At 39.0% G+C, this 13940-nt stretch overlaps 1 long non-coding RNA gene across 1 annotated transcript; it reads left to right on the top strand.

Annotated features, from left to right (window-relative positions):
- Positions 1-309: 309 nt before the first annotated feature.
- On the top strand, positions 310-1150 carry LOC138903998 (uncharacterized). The gene is made up of 3 exons (XR_011413244.1): positions 310-382; positions 505-573; positions 1018-1150. It is a non-coding gene; the product is annotated as an uncharacterized lncRNA (long non-coding RNA).
- The last annotated feature ends 12790 nt before the right edge of the window (positions 1151-13940 follow it).

Here is a 13940-nt window from a genome sequence, read left to right on the forward strand (position 1 = left end):
GTGTTTGGTAATGGAGTTGATGATAACATCTTGCTCACACTACATAGACCTACATGGCTTATTGCAACTGCTAACATTTTTGTTCTCGCTCATGTCATTGGGAGTTACCAAGTATCTTTCACTACTTTTAATTATGGTCAGACCTCTCTATAACAGCATCGCTATATAACAATCATTTACCGTAAAAGCCAAATTTTTATGGAACTAATTTTTATGCTATGTTATAATATATGTTCTCTATAACAACACTTCGCTATAACAGCTAAAATAATTCGGAACAAATAAGGTTGTTATAGAGAAGTATGGCTACATGACAATACCATTCTTTGGTGGTTTGATGGGATTCTTTGGAGGTTTTGCTCTGGCACCAACCTCATATTATGTAAGTATATTTCATAGATAACTCATTAAATTTTCACTTCATTAAATCAGAAGTTATGACTATATAATACTCATATGACAAAGATATTTAACATTTACTATGTTTTTAATTTCTACCTACAGCTTCCATGCATCATCTGGCTTATTATAAAAAAGCCCAGACGGTTTGGCTTGTCATGGTGTACGAACTGGGTAAGTTTACCAGAACTTGTAAATGTAATTATGTAATCATGAAATTTACTTGCACTCAATGTTTAAATCAAACTAATCAATAAAACTCAGCGATTAAAACTTAAAATGAGAGTGCATATAACTTCACCATAGTTAAGTTAAAAATATATTTATGAAAGACAAATATCTTACATATTTATTAATTTGATATAAATAGCGATGTCTATACAAATTATTTAGGAGAAAACATTTTATACACTCGATGATATGCATCAAAGCAATAAGTACATAACAAGCGTCTTTTGCATAAGATATAGCATCTTATCATTGTTAATAAATGTAGATTCTCACATCAATATATAAATTAATTGTTATAAATTAATATAATTTTGTACATGCACCGTTTCGTGCAAGCTTTTTCCCTACTTACCCCTATCTCTTATTTTTTCTCTCTTTATGTTGCAGCTTTGCATTATAGTGGGTGTACTTTTGACTCTAACATCTCCCATTGGTGGATTATGGAGTATCATCAAATCAGCCAAGACTTATCGCTTCTACACCTGATCGATACGGCCAATCTGAGTTTTTAGATGTTAAATTATGTGCTATATCCTGCCTGTTTATTGTAAGGCAGAGATGCAGAATTTTAGGATAATTCTTTCAGTTTCAGAAGAGCTTTTATGTATGGAAGTTTGCTAAAGTTTGAATTGTAATTTTTGGACAATTGAACAGTTTTTCTAATCAAAGTTCCATCACAGGGATAGAGGAGTTAGGCCAGACTCCAACATGCGTATTCCAAAAATCACAATTACACGAAGGAGGATATAAACCTTGACCTCAATTACAAAGTGTAGATTGGTGGAACCCAATCTAGTTTGTCGTTGATCACAAAGGAATTCTTTGAGAGTTGAGGACACCTTCTTACAAGTTGGATAGTTCATATCATACATTACTACATACAATCTAGTCATAAATACTCTAAGCAATGCACTGCCAAGAGATATCATCATTAACAACAAAATGATTTCTTTTGGGCTCGAATCGAAAATTTGGTAAACCATCCTGTTCTAAATTCATTGAAGCCCTAACATTTCTATGCAGTGAAACAATTTCATTGAAGATAGCACAATTATGTGAGTTTACTCCTAGGTTACCAAGTTGATCTGCGACCATGTTGCCTTCTCTAAATGCGTGTGTAAACTTGAAATCTCCAGTCGTAGTTACCTCTCAAATTAAATATGCTCAATAATATGTTTGATTTGCCAAATAGGTACCATCTTTCTATTAATTATGTTGACAGTAAACATTGAATCAGATTCCATATGAACTTTCAGAAAACCAGAATTACTACATAAACTTAATACCATGCAATAGTGCCTTGGCTTCTATTAAACTGGCTATAGAATTCTGCAGAAGCCTTCATCATGTTGTCGCGATGAGTACTAATGATATCCCCTCCTCCTGCTGAACCAAGATTACCTTTGTTGCATCCATCAACATTCAATTTTACCCAACCCCTATCGGGTTTGTTCCATTTAATAGCCTGGGAGTAAATAGAAAATTGTAACTTCTCCACATACTTACACTTGTCTATCCAGAGTTGTGAAAGTTTTAGAGTAGGAAACTGACAATTAAGGATTAATGTTAAGCACTTTGAGATGATGATATGCCACCCTGACATGGATTTATTATCAAACCTTGCTGCATATCTGTTCAACCATATTTTCCAACAAATCATAGACGGTATACATTGGAGTAACACTGAGTGAACTCCATTTCTTTCTTTAGCTAACCACCAATTCATGATGGTTTGTCTTAGATGACCAGTGCTAAATCAAACCCCAAAAAACAATTACGTTTGAAGAACCAAACCTGTCTAGCAATTTGGCTATCTCTGAATATATGGGACATTGTTTCCTCCTGTGTCTAGTACAACAACTACAAACAGAAGGGATTAGAATCCCAATTTTCTTAATTACATCATATCACGACCCAAAATTCTAACCTGTCGTGATGGCGCCTATCGTGGTACTAGGCAAGCCGTTCTTTCGAAATAATTCCAACATCTTGCTCACACTACATAGACCTACATGGCTTATTGCAACTGCTAACATATTTGTTGTCGCTCATGTCATTGGAAGTTACCAGGTATCTTTCGCTATTTTTAATTACAGTCAGACCTCTCTATAATATCATCGCAATATAACAACCATTCACCGTAAATGTCAAGTTTTTATGAAACCAATTTTTATGCTATGTTATAATATATTTTCTCTATAACAACACTTTGTTATAACAGCCAAAATAATCTGAAACAAATGAGGATGTTATAGAGAGGTTTTAATCAAGTAGTATTGGTCTATTGCCACAACTTTTAGACCTAGGACTGTGGTTCTTTTAAGTCTTTACGTCTTAAACTAACAGTTACTCTACATAATTTTCAAATGGTGTCGATTTTCATATATACTAGCTAGAAAAGTTCGTTGCAAATTAACCCGTGTCAGATACACCCCATACTAAGGGATGTCTCTGCTACTGTCTACAATAATAACAAGTAACTACTCAATACAAATAAAATTTGTTAACCTAAAAAAAGAGTACATAACTTGTTTTAATAGACTAAAATAGTTAGTATAATAAAAAATTTACATTGTCAGTGCAAATATATAAATTTAATCCTTTATATGTAATTGAGGAAACCTACTTCAACTGTATAGACTCTTTAAGTCTTTGATGTGCCTCAATTGATAATATATTATGAAAAACTTAGATGTTAGTAATTTACCTAATTAATCTGTTGTATATTACTTAATTTACATTTCAGGTTTATGCAATGCCAGTGTTTGATATGATAGAGACATACGCTGTGAAGTCATTGAAATATAATCCTTCCACTCTTCTACGTGTCTGTGTGCGTACGGTTTTTGTTGGTAAGTTATTTACTTGTTTATTAGAAAATATTTTTGCACAATTAGAAAATAAACTGAAAAAGTTGTTTAATTGCTCTTTTCTATGTATTTTTTTTTATTCTTGCTATGGTCTTCTGTTATTGTAGCATTTACATTGGGATTCTTTGGAGGTTTTGCTCTGGCACCAACCTCATATTATGTAAGTATATTTCATAGATAACTCATTAAATTTTCACTTCATTAAATCAGAAGTTATGACTATATAATACTCATATGACAAAGATATTTAACATTTACTATATTTTTAATTTCTACCTACAACTTTCATGCATCATCTGGCTTATTATAAAAAAGCCCAGACGGTTTGGCTTGTCATGGTGTACGAACTGGGTAAGTTTACCAGAACTTGTAAATGTAATTATGTAATCATGAAATTTACTTGCACTCAGTGTTTACATCAAACTAATCAATAAAACTCAGCGATTAAAAATTAAAATGAGAGTGCATATATCTTCACCATAGTTAAGTTTAAAATGTATTTATGAAAAATAAATATCTTAAGTACATATTTATTAATTTGATATAAATAGCGTTGTCTATACAAATTATTAAGTGGAAAACTTTTTATACACTAGATGATATGCATCAAAGCAATAAGTTCATAACAAGTGTCTTTTGCATAAGATATAGCATCTTATCATTGTTAATAAATGCAGATTCTCACATCAATATATAAATTAATTATGATAAATTAATATAATTTTGTACATGCAACGTTTCGTGCAAGATTTTTCCCTACTTACCCCTATCTCTTATTTTTTTTCTCTTTATGTTGCAGCTTTGCATTATAGTGGGTGTACTTTTGACTCTAACATCTCCCATTGGTGGATTATGGAGTATCATCAAATCAGCCAAGACTTATCGCTTCTACACCTGATCGATACGGCCAATCTGAGTTTTTAGATGTTACATTATGTGCTATATTCTGCCTGTTTATTGTAAGGCAGAGATGCAGAATTTTAGGATAATTCTTTCAGTTTCAGAGGAGCTTTTATATATGGAAGTTTGCTAAAGTTTGAATTGTAATTTTTGGACAATTAAACTGTTTTTCTAATCAAAGTTCCATCACAGGGATAGAGGAGTTAGGCCAGACTCCAACATGCGTATTCCAAAAATCACAATTACACGAAGGAGGATATAAACCTTGACCTCAATTACAAAGTGTAGATTGGTGGAACCCAATCTAGTTTGTCGTTGATCACAAAGGAATTCTTTGAGAGTTGAGGACACCTCCTTACAAGTTGGATAGTTCATATCATACATAACTACATACAATCTAGTCATAGGTACTCTAAGCAATGCACTGTCAAGAGATATCATCATTAACAATAAAATAATTTCTTTTGGGCTCGAATCGAAAATTTGGTAAATCATCTTGTTCTAACTTCATTGAAGCCCTAACATTTCTATGCAGTGAAACAACTTCATTGAAGATAGCACAATTATGTGAGTTTACTCCTAGGTTCGCAAGTTGATCTGCGACCATGTTGCCTTCTCTAAATGCGTGTGTAAACTTGAAATCTCCAGTCGTAGTTACCTCCCAAATTAAATATGCTCAATAATATATTTGATTTGCCAAGAAGGTACCATCTTTCTATTAATTATGTTGACAGTAAACATTGAATCAGATTCAACATGAACTTTCGGAAAACCAGAATTACTACATAAACTTAATACCATGCAATAGTGCCTTGGCTTCTATTAAACTGGCCATAGAATTCTGCAAAAGCCTTCATCATGTTGCCGCGATGATCACTAATGATATCCCCTCCTCCTGCTGAACAAAGATTACCTTTGTTGCATCTATCAACATTCAATTTTACCCAACCCCTATCGTGTTTGTTCCATTTAATAGCCTGTGAGTGAATAGAAAATTGTAACTTCTCCACATACTTACACTTGTCTATCCAGAGTTGTGAAAGTTTTAGAGTAGGAAACTGACAATTAAGGATTAATGTTAAGCACATTGAGATGATGATATGCCACCCTGACATGGATTTATTATCAAACCTTGCTGCATATCTGTTCAACCATATTTTCCAACAAATCATAGACGGTATACATTGGAGTAACACTGAGTGAACTCCATTTCTTTCTTTAGCTAACCACCAATTCATGATGGTTTGTCTTAGATGACCAGTGCTAAATCAAACCCCAAAAAATAATTACGTTTGAAGAACCAAACCTGTCTAGCAATTTGGCTATCTCTGAATATATGGGACATTGTTTCCTCCTGTGTCTAGTACAACAACTACAAACAGAAGGGATTAGAATCCCAATTTTCTTAATTACATCATATCACGACCCAAAATTCTAACCTGTCGTGATGGCGCCTATCGTGGTACTAGGCAAGCCGTTCTTTCGAAATAATTCCAACACCTTTAACAAAAATAAATTAAAGTAGTTTAAATAATAAAAGTTTTAATAAAACAGGGATAGAAACCCAAAACACAACGCAGAAGTTCCCAACTATCGGGGTGTCACAGAGTACATGAGCATATATACATCACAAGTCTAGAATATACTGTCTATGATAGTTTGAAATTAAATACAATAAACAGAAAGATAGGAATGGAGTGACAAGGTCTGCGAAACGCCGGGCAGCTACCTTGGAATCTCCAAAAGATCAACTGTGCGATAGAATCAACACCCACCGTGTCCGAAAATACCTGGATCTGCACACGAAGTACAGGATGTAGCGTGAGTACAACCAACTCAGTAAGTAACAATACTAAATAAAGAACTGAAAGTAGTGATGAGCTTCACAGTTATAGTCCAATTACAGTAATTTCATCATAGGGAGGTAGGCATGATTTCAAGTTTGACAATTAAGACCAAAACAGTAAATTCATGTCAAGTTCAACTAAAACAGAAGATAATATCTCTCAGAAATTTCAAGACAGTGATATATGACAGGTGAAGTGCAAAAATAATGAAGTCAATGCATCCTCTCAGAGCAACAGTCACTCAGTCCTCCCATTCACTCCAACCTCACATTCACTCTTTCCTCACAGTCACTCATTTCTCTCAATCACTCAGCACCCGGCACTCGGCACTCAGTAGGTAGATGCGCTCACTGGGGATGTGTATAGACTCCGGAGGGGCCCCTTCAGCCCAAGCGCTATAACAAGTCAATCATGGCATACCTCAGTGAAACATGTTTCAGCGTGCAACCCGATCCCATAAACATCCTCATAATCAGGCCCTCGGCCTCACTCAGTCATCATCCTCTCCAGTCTCTCAGGCTCTCAGAAATCATGATAAGCAGCCCAAACAGCAATAATATGATGCATCAATGATGAACAATAGACACTGAGATGTAATATACGAGTATAATTGTGACTGAGTACAAAATAACAATTTAGCAGATAATTCAATATGTACACGACCTCTATGGGTCCCTACAGTGCCAACACATAGTCTAAACATGATTGCTAACATGATTTGTGGTTCAATTTCTCTAATATATCTCTAATATATGGAGAATGTACAGACAACAACAGATTACTCAATTACACAGTTCCATGAAATTTGACCAAGTCACAATTCTTACGGTGTACACCCACACGCCCGTCACCTAGCATGTGTGTCACCTCGAAACCAAATACATGACACATAATACGGGGTTTCGTACCCTCACAACCAAATTTAGAACTGTTACTTACCTCAATCCAAGCAAATCTCTACTCCAACACACTCTTGCCTCGCAAAACGGCCTCTGAATGCCTCGAATCTTGCCTCGTGAACCCTTGTTTTAATAATCTGCCCAGCACTTCCGCTTCTACAGCGTCGTAGAAGTGACATTACACACGCATTTGTGGCTCATTCCGCTACTGTGGTCCCTCACTCCGCTTCTGTGTACTCGCTTCTGCGAGAACCCAAGCCGCCTCTGCCGACCAAGCCCATCTGCCCAGTTTCGCTTTTGCGGTTCCCCTGCCGCATCTGCGGTCACACAGATGCGGAACTCACTATTGCACCTGCACGCCTTCCGCTTCTGCGCACCTCTCACCGCACATGCGGCCACGCAAGTGCTGAAAACTCCTCGCACATGCGACCCCCTGCACACTCCCCTCCAACTCGCACCTGCACAAGCCAACCCGCACCTGCGATCAAAGCTCCACAGGTGCGGTTACACCAGTAGAGGTCCAACTTTAGCAATCACTCAACTTCAACTTTTGATCCGTTAACCATCCGAAATCAATCCGAGGCCCCCGGGACCTCAACTAAATATACCAACAAGTCCTAAAACCTCATACAAACTTAGTTGAGCCCTCAAATCACATCAAACAACTTCAAAAACACGAATCGCACCCCAATTCAAGCCTATTGAAACTAAGAAAATTCAACTTCTACAAATGACGACGAAACTTATCAAAACAGGTCTGATTGACCCCAAATTTTGCATACAAGTCATAAATGACATTACGAACCTACTCCAACTTTCGAAATTGGAATTCGACCCAAACAAAGTTACAATCAAGAACAGTATTATTTGTCGTGCATTGATGATCTATTTGATCAGGTTCAGGGAGCGAGGGTGTTCTCTAAGATTGACTTGAGGTCTGGGTATCACCAGTTGAAGATTCGAGACTCGAATATTCTAAAGACAACATTCAGGACTCGTTATGGTCATTATGAGTTCCCCATGATGTCTTTTGGGCTGACCAACGCCCCGGTAACATTCATGCATCATATGAATAGTGTATTTCAGCCTTATCTCGACTCGTTTGTCATAGTGTTCATTGATGATATCTTAGTGTACTATCGTAGCCAGGAGGAACATGCCCAGTATTTGAGGATTGTGTTGCAGCGGTTGAGGGAGGAGAAGCTTTATGCTAAGTTCTCCAAATGTGAGTTTTGGCTTAGTTCGGTGGCGTTCTTGGGGCATGTGGTGTCCAGTGAGGGTATTCAGGTGGATCCGAAGAAGATAGAGACGGTTCAGAGTTAGCCCAGACCATTCTCAGCTATATAGATTCAGAGCTTTCTTAGCTTGGTCGGTTATTATCATCGTTTCATGGAGGGTTTCTCGTCTATCGCATTGCCTTTGACCAAATTGACCCAAAAGGGTGTTGTTTTCAGGTGGACGGATGAGTGTGAGGAGAGCTTTCAGAAGCTAAAGACCGCCTTGACTACAACTCCAGTTCTAGTTTTACCTTCAGCTTCAGGCTCATATACAGTGTATTGTTATGCTTCTCGGATCGGTATTGTATGTGTTTTGATGCAGGAGCGTAGAGTGATTGCTTATGCTTCGCATCAGTTGAAGCCCCATGAGAAGAACTACCCTGTCCACGATTTGGAGTTAGCTGCCATTGTTCATCCATTGAAGATTTGGAAGCATTATATCTACGGTGTGTCTTGTGAGGTGTTTACAGATCATCGATGTCTCCATCACTTGTTCAAACAGAAGGATCTACATTTGAGGCAGCAGAGATGGTTGGAGCTACTAAAGGACTATGATATCACTATTCTGGATTATCCCGGGAAGGATAATGTGGTTACCGATGCCTTGAGTAGAAAGGCGGTGAGTATGGGTAGCCTTGCATTCATTCATGTTGGTGAGAGACATCTTGCAGTTGATGTTCAGGCCTTGGCCAACCAGTTCGTGAGATTAGATGTTTCGGATACCAGTCGTGTTCTAGCTTGTGTAGTTTCTCGGTCTTCCTTATATGATCGCATCAGAGAGCGTCAGTATGATGATTCCCATTTACTTGTCCTTAAGGACACGGTTCACCATGGTGATGCCAGAGATGTTACTATTGGGGATGATGGAGTATTGAGGATGCAAGGTTGGATTTTTGTGTCTAATGTGGATGGGCTACATGAGTGGATTCTTTAGGAGGCCCACAATTCGCGGTTCTCCATTCATTCGTGTGCCACAAAGATGTATCAGGACTTGAGACACCATTATTGGTAGAAAAGAATGAAAAAGAATATAGTGGGGTTTGTAGCTCGGTGCCTCAGCTGTCAGCAGGTGAAGTATGAGCATCAGAGACCAGACGGATTGCTTCAGAAGTTAGAGATTCTAGAGTGGAAATGGGAGCGGATCACCATGGATTTTGTAGTTGGCCTCCCACGGACTTCGAGAAAGTTTGATGCTATTTAGGTGATTGTGGATCGGCTAACCAAGTCCGCACACTTCATTCCTATTGGGACTACTTATTCTTCGGAGCGGTTGGCTGCGATTTACATCCGAGAGATTGTCCGCCTCCACGGCGTGCTAGTGTCCATCATTTCAGATCGAGGCACACGGGTTTGGAGAGACGTGTAGCGAGAGTTGGGTACCCAGGTTGAGTTGACGTTTCACCCTCAGAAGGAAGGACAGTCCGAGCGCACTATTCAGATATTGGAAGACATGCTACGCGCTTATGTCATTGATTTTGGGGGTTCATGGGATCAGTTTCTGCCGCTCGTGGAGTTTGCCTACAACAACAGCTACAAGTCGAGTCTTCAGATGGCTCCATATGAGGCTTTGTATGAGAGACAGTGTAGATCTCCTGTGGGTTGGTTTGAGCTGGGTGAGACTAGGCTATTGGGTACTGACTTGGTTCAGGATGCTTTGGACAAGGTTAAATTGATTCAGGATCGGCTTCGCACGGCACAGTTTAGACAGAAGAGTTATGCCGACAGGAAGGTCCGTGATGTTTCTTACATGGTTGAGGAGAAGGTTCTGCTCAAGGTTTCACCCATGAAGGGTGTTATGAGGTTCGGGAAGAAGGGCAAGTTGAGCCCTCGATATATTAGGCCATTTGAAGTACTTCAGAGGATTGGAGAGGTGGCTTACAAGCTTGCCTTGCCATATAGTTTGTCGAGTGTGCATCCAGTATTTCATGTTTCTATGCTCCGAAAGTATGTCGGTGATCCGTCTCATGTTTTGGATTTCGGCACAGTTCAGTTGGATGGTGATTTGACTTATGATGTGGAACCGATGACCATTTTGGATCGATAGGTTCGAAAGTTTAGGTCAAAGGACATAGCTTCGGTGAAGGTACAGTGGAGAGGTTAGCCAGTTGAGGAAGCTACTTGGGAGACCGAGCGGGCGATGCGGAGCAAATAGCACGAACAACTCATGTGCTATAGTATCAATATCTGGATCCGCACGGACGACTCACGTGTTATAGTATCAATAACCTCACAATCAGGCCCTCGACCTCACTCAGTCATCAATCTCTCCAGTCTCTCAGGCTCACTATGTCATGAACCTAGCCCAAAATGATGATGTGATGTATCAACAATTAACAACAGGGACTGAGATATGATATGCAATGAATGTATATGACTGAGTATGAAATTATAATTTAAAAATATAATTCGACAGCAGAAATGACCTCAGTGGGTCCTAATTATACCAGCATTTGCCTAAGCATGATTTCTAACATGAGTCACAGCTCAGTTTCTCTAACACATGACAAATACTGGAAAAAATACAAGTTAATTAACTACACAGCTCTACGAAATAGACTCAGTCTCAATTTTTACGGTGCGCGCCCATACGCCCGTCACCTAGCATGTGCGTCACCTCCAAACAAATCACATAACACGTAATTCAGAGTTTTATACCCTCTATACTAAGTTTAGAAGTGTTACTTACCTCGAACAAGCCAAATCCAATACCGAGTAAGCCAAGCAATGCTCCAAAAATGCCATCCCACGCGTACCGACCTCCGAACGGCTCAAAACTAGCCAAAAGGAACTCAAATACATCAAATAAAGCCTAAGAAAACAATTCCAAATGGTAAAGGTTGAATCCTTAATCAAAAGCCCAAAATCAGCCAAAAGGTCAACCCGGGCCCGTGCCTCGGAACCAAATGAAACTTACAAAATCCGATAACTCATTCAATTATGAGTCCAACCATACTAGTTTTACTCAAATCCAGCTCAAATCGATGTTCAAAACTTAAAAATTCACATTATGAAACTTTAGGCAAACCCCCCCAAATTCCTCTCTAAATTCACAAACCAATTACCAAAAACGAAGATAGATTCATGGAATATAATGAAAACCAAGTGTAGAACACTTACCCCAGTCCTTGTGATGAAAATTGCTTCAAAAGTCGCCACAATCCGAGTCCCACATCTCAAAATATGATAAAAGAACCAAAACCTCAATTTTTATAGCTTCTGCCTAGCGGTTTTCGCATATGCGGTCAAAATGATGCATCTGCGACCTCCGCTTCTACGGATAAAATCTCGCCTCTGCGAAGCCCCATGAAAACCGTCCCTTTCGCACTTGCGGACATTTTCCGCTTCTGCGCACGGGCAGGTGCGCCAAACAATTTTTGCTTCTGTGCCACATGCCGCTTCTGCGGTCGGGTCGTTACATCCTCTCCCACTTAAACATACATTTGTCCTCGAACGTGCCAAGAGTCATTCCAAAGTTATCAATCCTCCGTGTAACCTTACCCTGAACATACCCGGGGGTGAACCCACGTCACCCTATTCCATATAGGCCTGACAACCCAACATAACTTAAGATCATTACTTCAACCTAAGCCCGTAAACCACATAATCCAATTTCCAACATCCGAAATTTTCTATAAGTCCCGAATATCGCATCTATACACTGTATTAGTCTGAACCGACTGCGTCAAATCATAACCATAACCTAGAACAAAATCACATGATATACCACATAACTCAAATACTAATAGCAATTACTTCCGATCACAATTGCTACTCAAAACAACTCATTACCGGTAATAACCTCATTTCAAACAAAACCTCGTTCAAAAACCTTCGTACACTGTCGACGATGAAATAAGCACGCAGAAACTCATAACCACTCATCAGATAAACAATCCATGGAGCTCCCTCTCCTTTGACAAGAACTATAGCCAATTTCTAAGCCGATCAGCGATATTAACGTTCCAAATATGCTGCAAACAAATCTGATGGCACCCATTCTAGGTCCAATGACCTCACTTTATCAGGCCCAACTATCCTATCGACATGCCACACCAATACTACCTAGAATCACGACCTGTGCAATCCGTGCACAATAAGCAACAACTCAAATGTACCCAAAATGGAAAATGACTCAAACAAGAGAACCATCCCACATCTTCAACAAGTACCACCATAACCGCAATGCTACAAAGACATCTTACATAGTAGTACCAAGATGCATGAATTTAACCCAAAGGATCATATCTCAACATGCGTGACCCCATCCAAACACTGGTCTATATGAAATACCTCAAGCCACCATGCTTAAAATCAACAACCACGTGCAATTTGACGCCTAGTAACAAATGTGCATGACCGCAACCACCGAGAAGAAAATAGCACCATACATCATAACCGGACAAAGGCCATAACCAAAGCGTAATCAACCATTCTGAACCCCAATAACCATTCTGCTCGAATTCTGCTATAAGGCCCAAATAGGACCGCACTATGTGTGCATATAAACAACAAATCCAAACCCCTAGTGGCATAGAAAAGTAACACATAGATCATATCAGAGCACGAATAATCTCCACTCTAACTGAATGGCACATCCCCCAACAATAGCAGTATGTAGTCGACCAACATGACCCGATGTAGAATACAAATCCTCGTTGGGCCTACCAATGGGCCCCAAATCAACTATGGTCATCCACAAATAGATAAATAATCCTCCGAAAGTCCATAATGACCTAACCATAACATATACTATCATCTGGATAGCTTTGGCCACGTTTTCACAGTCCACAACCACAAATAGATCTGCTTATGAGAACTCCTGGTCTCCGAATCCGTAGAATACACGAATCACCATATCAACTCCACCGCCCGAATGTCTAACACATCTCTCATACACGATCATCCCACGAGGAATACTTCTAAAATTCTTCCGTGCCACATAACAAAATCTGAATATCAACAGCCGATCAACCATGTGAGTACCGCAATACCAATGAAGTATCCGTACGTCAACACTTAGTGCACTTTCTGAAATGTACGCTCTCCTCAGGAAATACCAAGTGGTAATATCATTCATCTAGTCATCTGAAACCGCCCATGTTGTCTAAGAATTCATGCCCTTCCTTTCAAAACTAAACTGTGACCTTGCACACTCAAATTTTAATTCCCCACAACATACCGCATCTATCATGAATATGAAAAGTACGAGAGTCTCATAATCAATTCTGAGTCTCAAGCAAACTACATACTCAATTAGCCAGAAACCTTCTATTGGATCTCATCCAGGAGAAAATCACAACACGCAACATGCTCCTCATGCCGGTAGGAAATATCCATCTCAAACCGTGGTAGCAACCATCAAAACTCTTTGAAACCCATTAACACGCAACCAAGCCATCAGAACCGAATCCCTCTAACTCAACTAAGCCATGCAGGTCTCCAAACCTAAGAGTATTGCCACGAAACACCTGTAGAGACTCACCACATCATAAATACCCCAAGGAACCAATTGTATTT

The sequence above is a fragment of the Nicotiana tomentosiformis genome, unplaced genomic scaffold, assembly GCF_000390325.3.
Source record: "Nicotiana tomentosiformis unplaced genomic scaffold, ASM39032v3 Un00312, whole genome shotgun sequence".
Classification (NCBI taxonomy): Eukaryota; Viridiplantae; Streptophyta; class Magnoliopsida; order Solanales; family Solanaceae; genus Nicotiana; species Nicotiana tomentosiformis.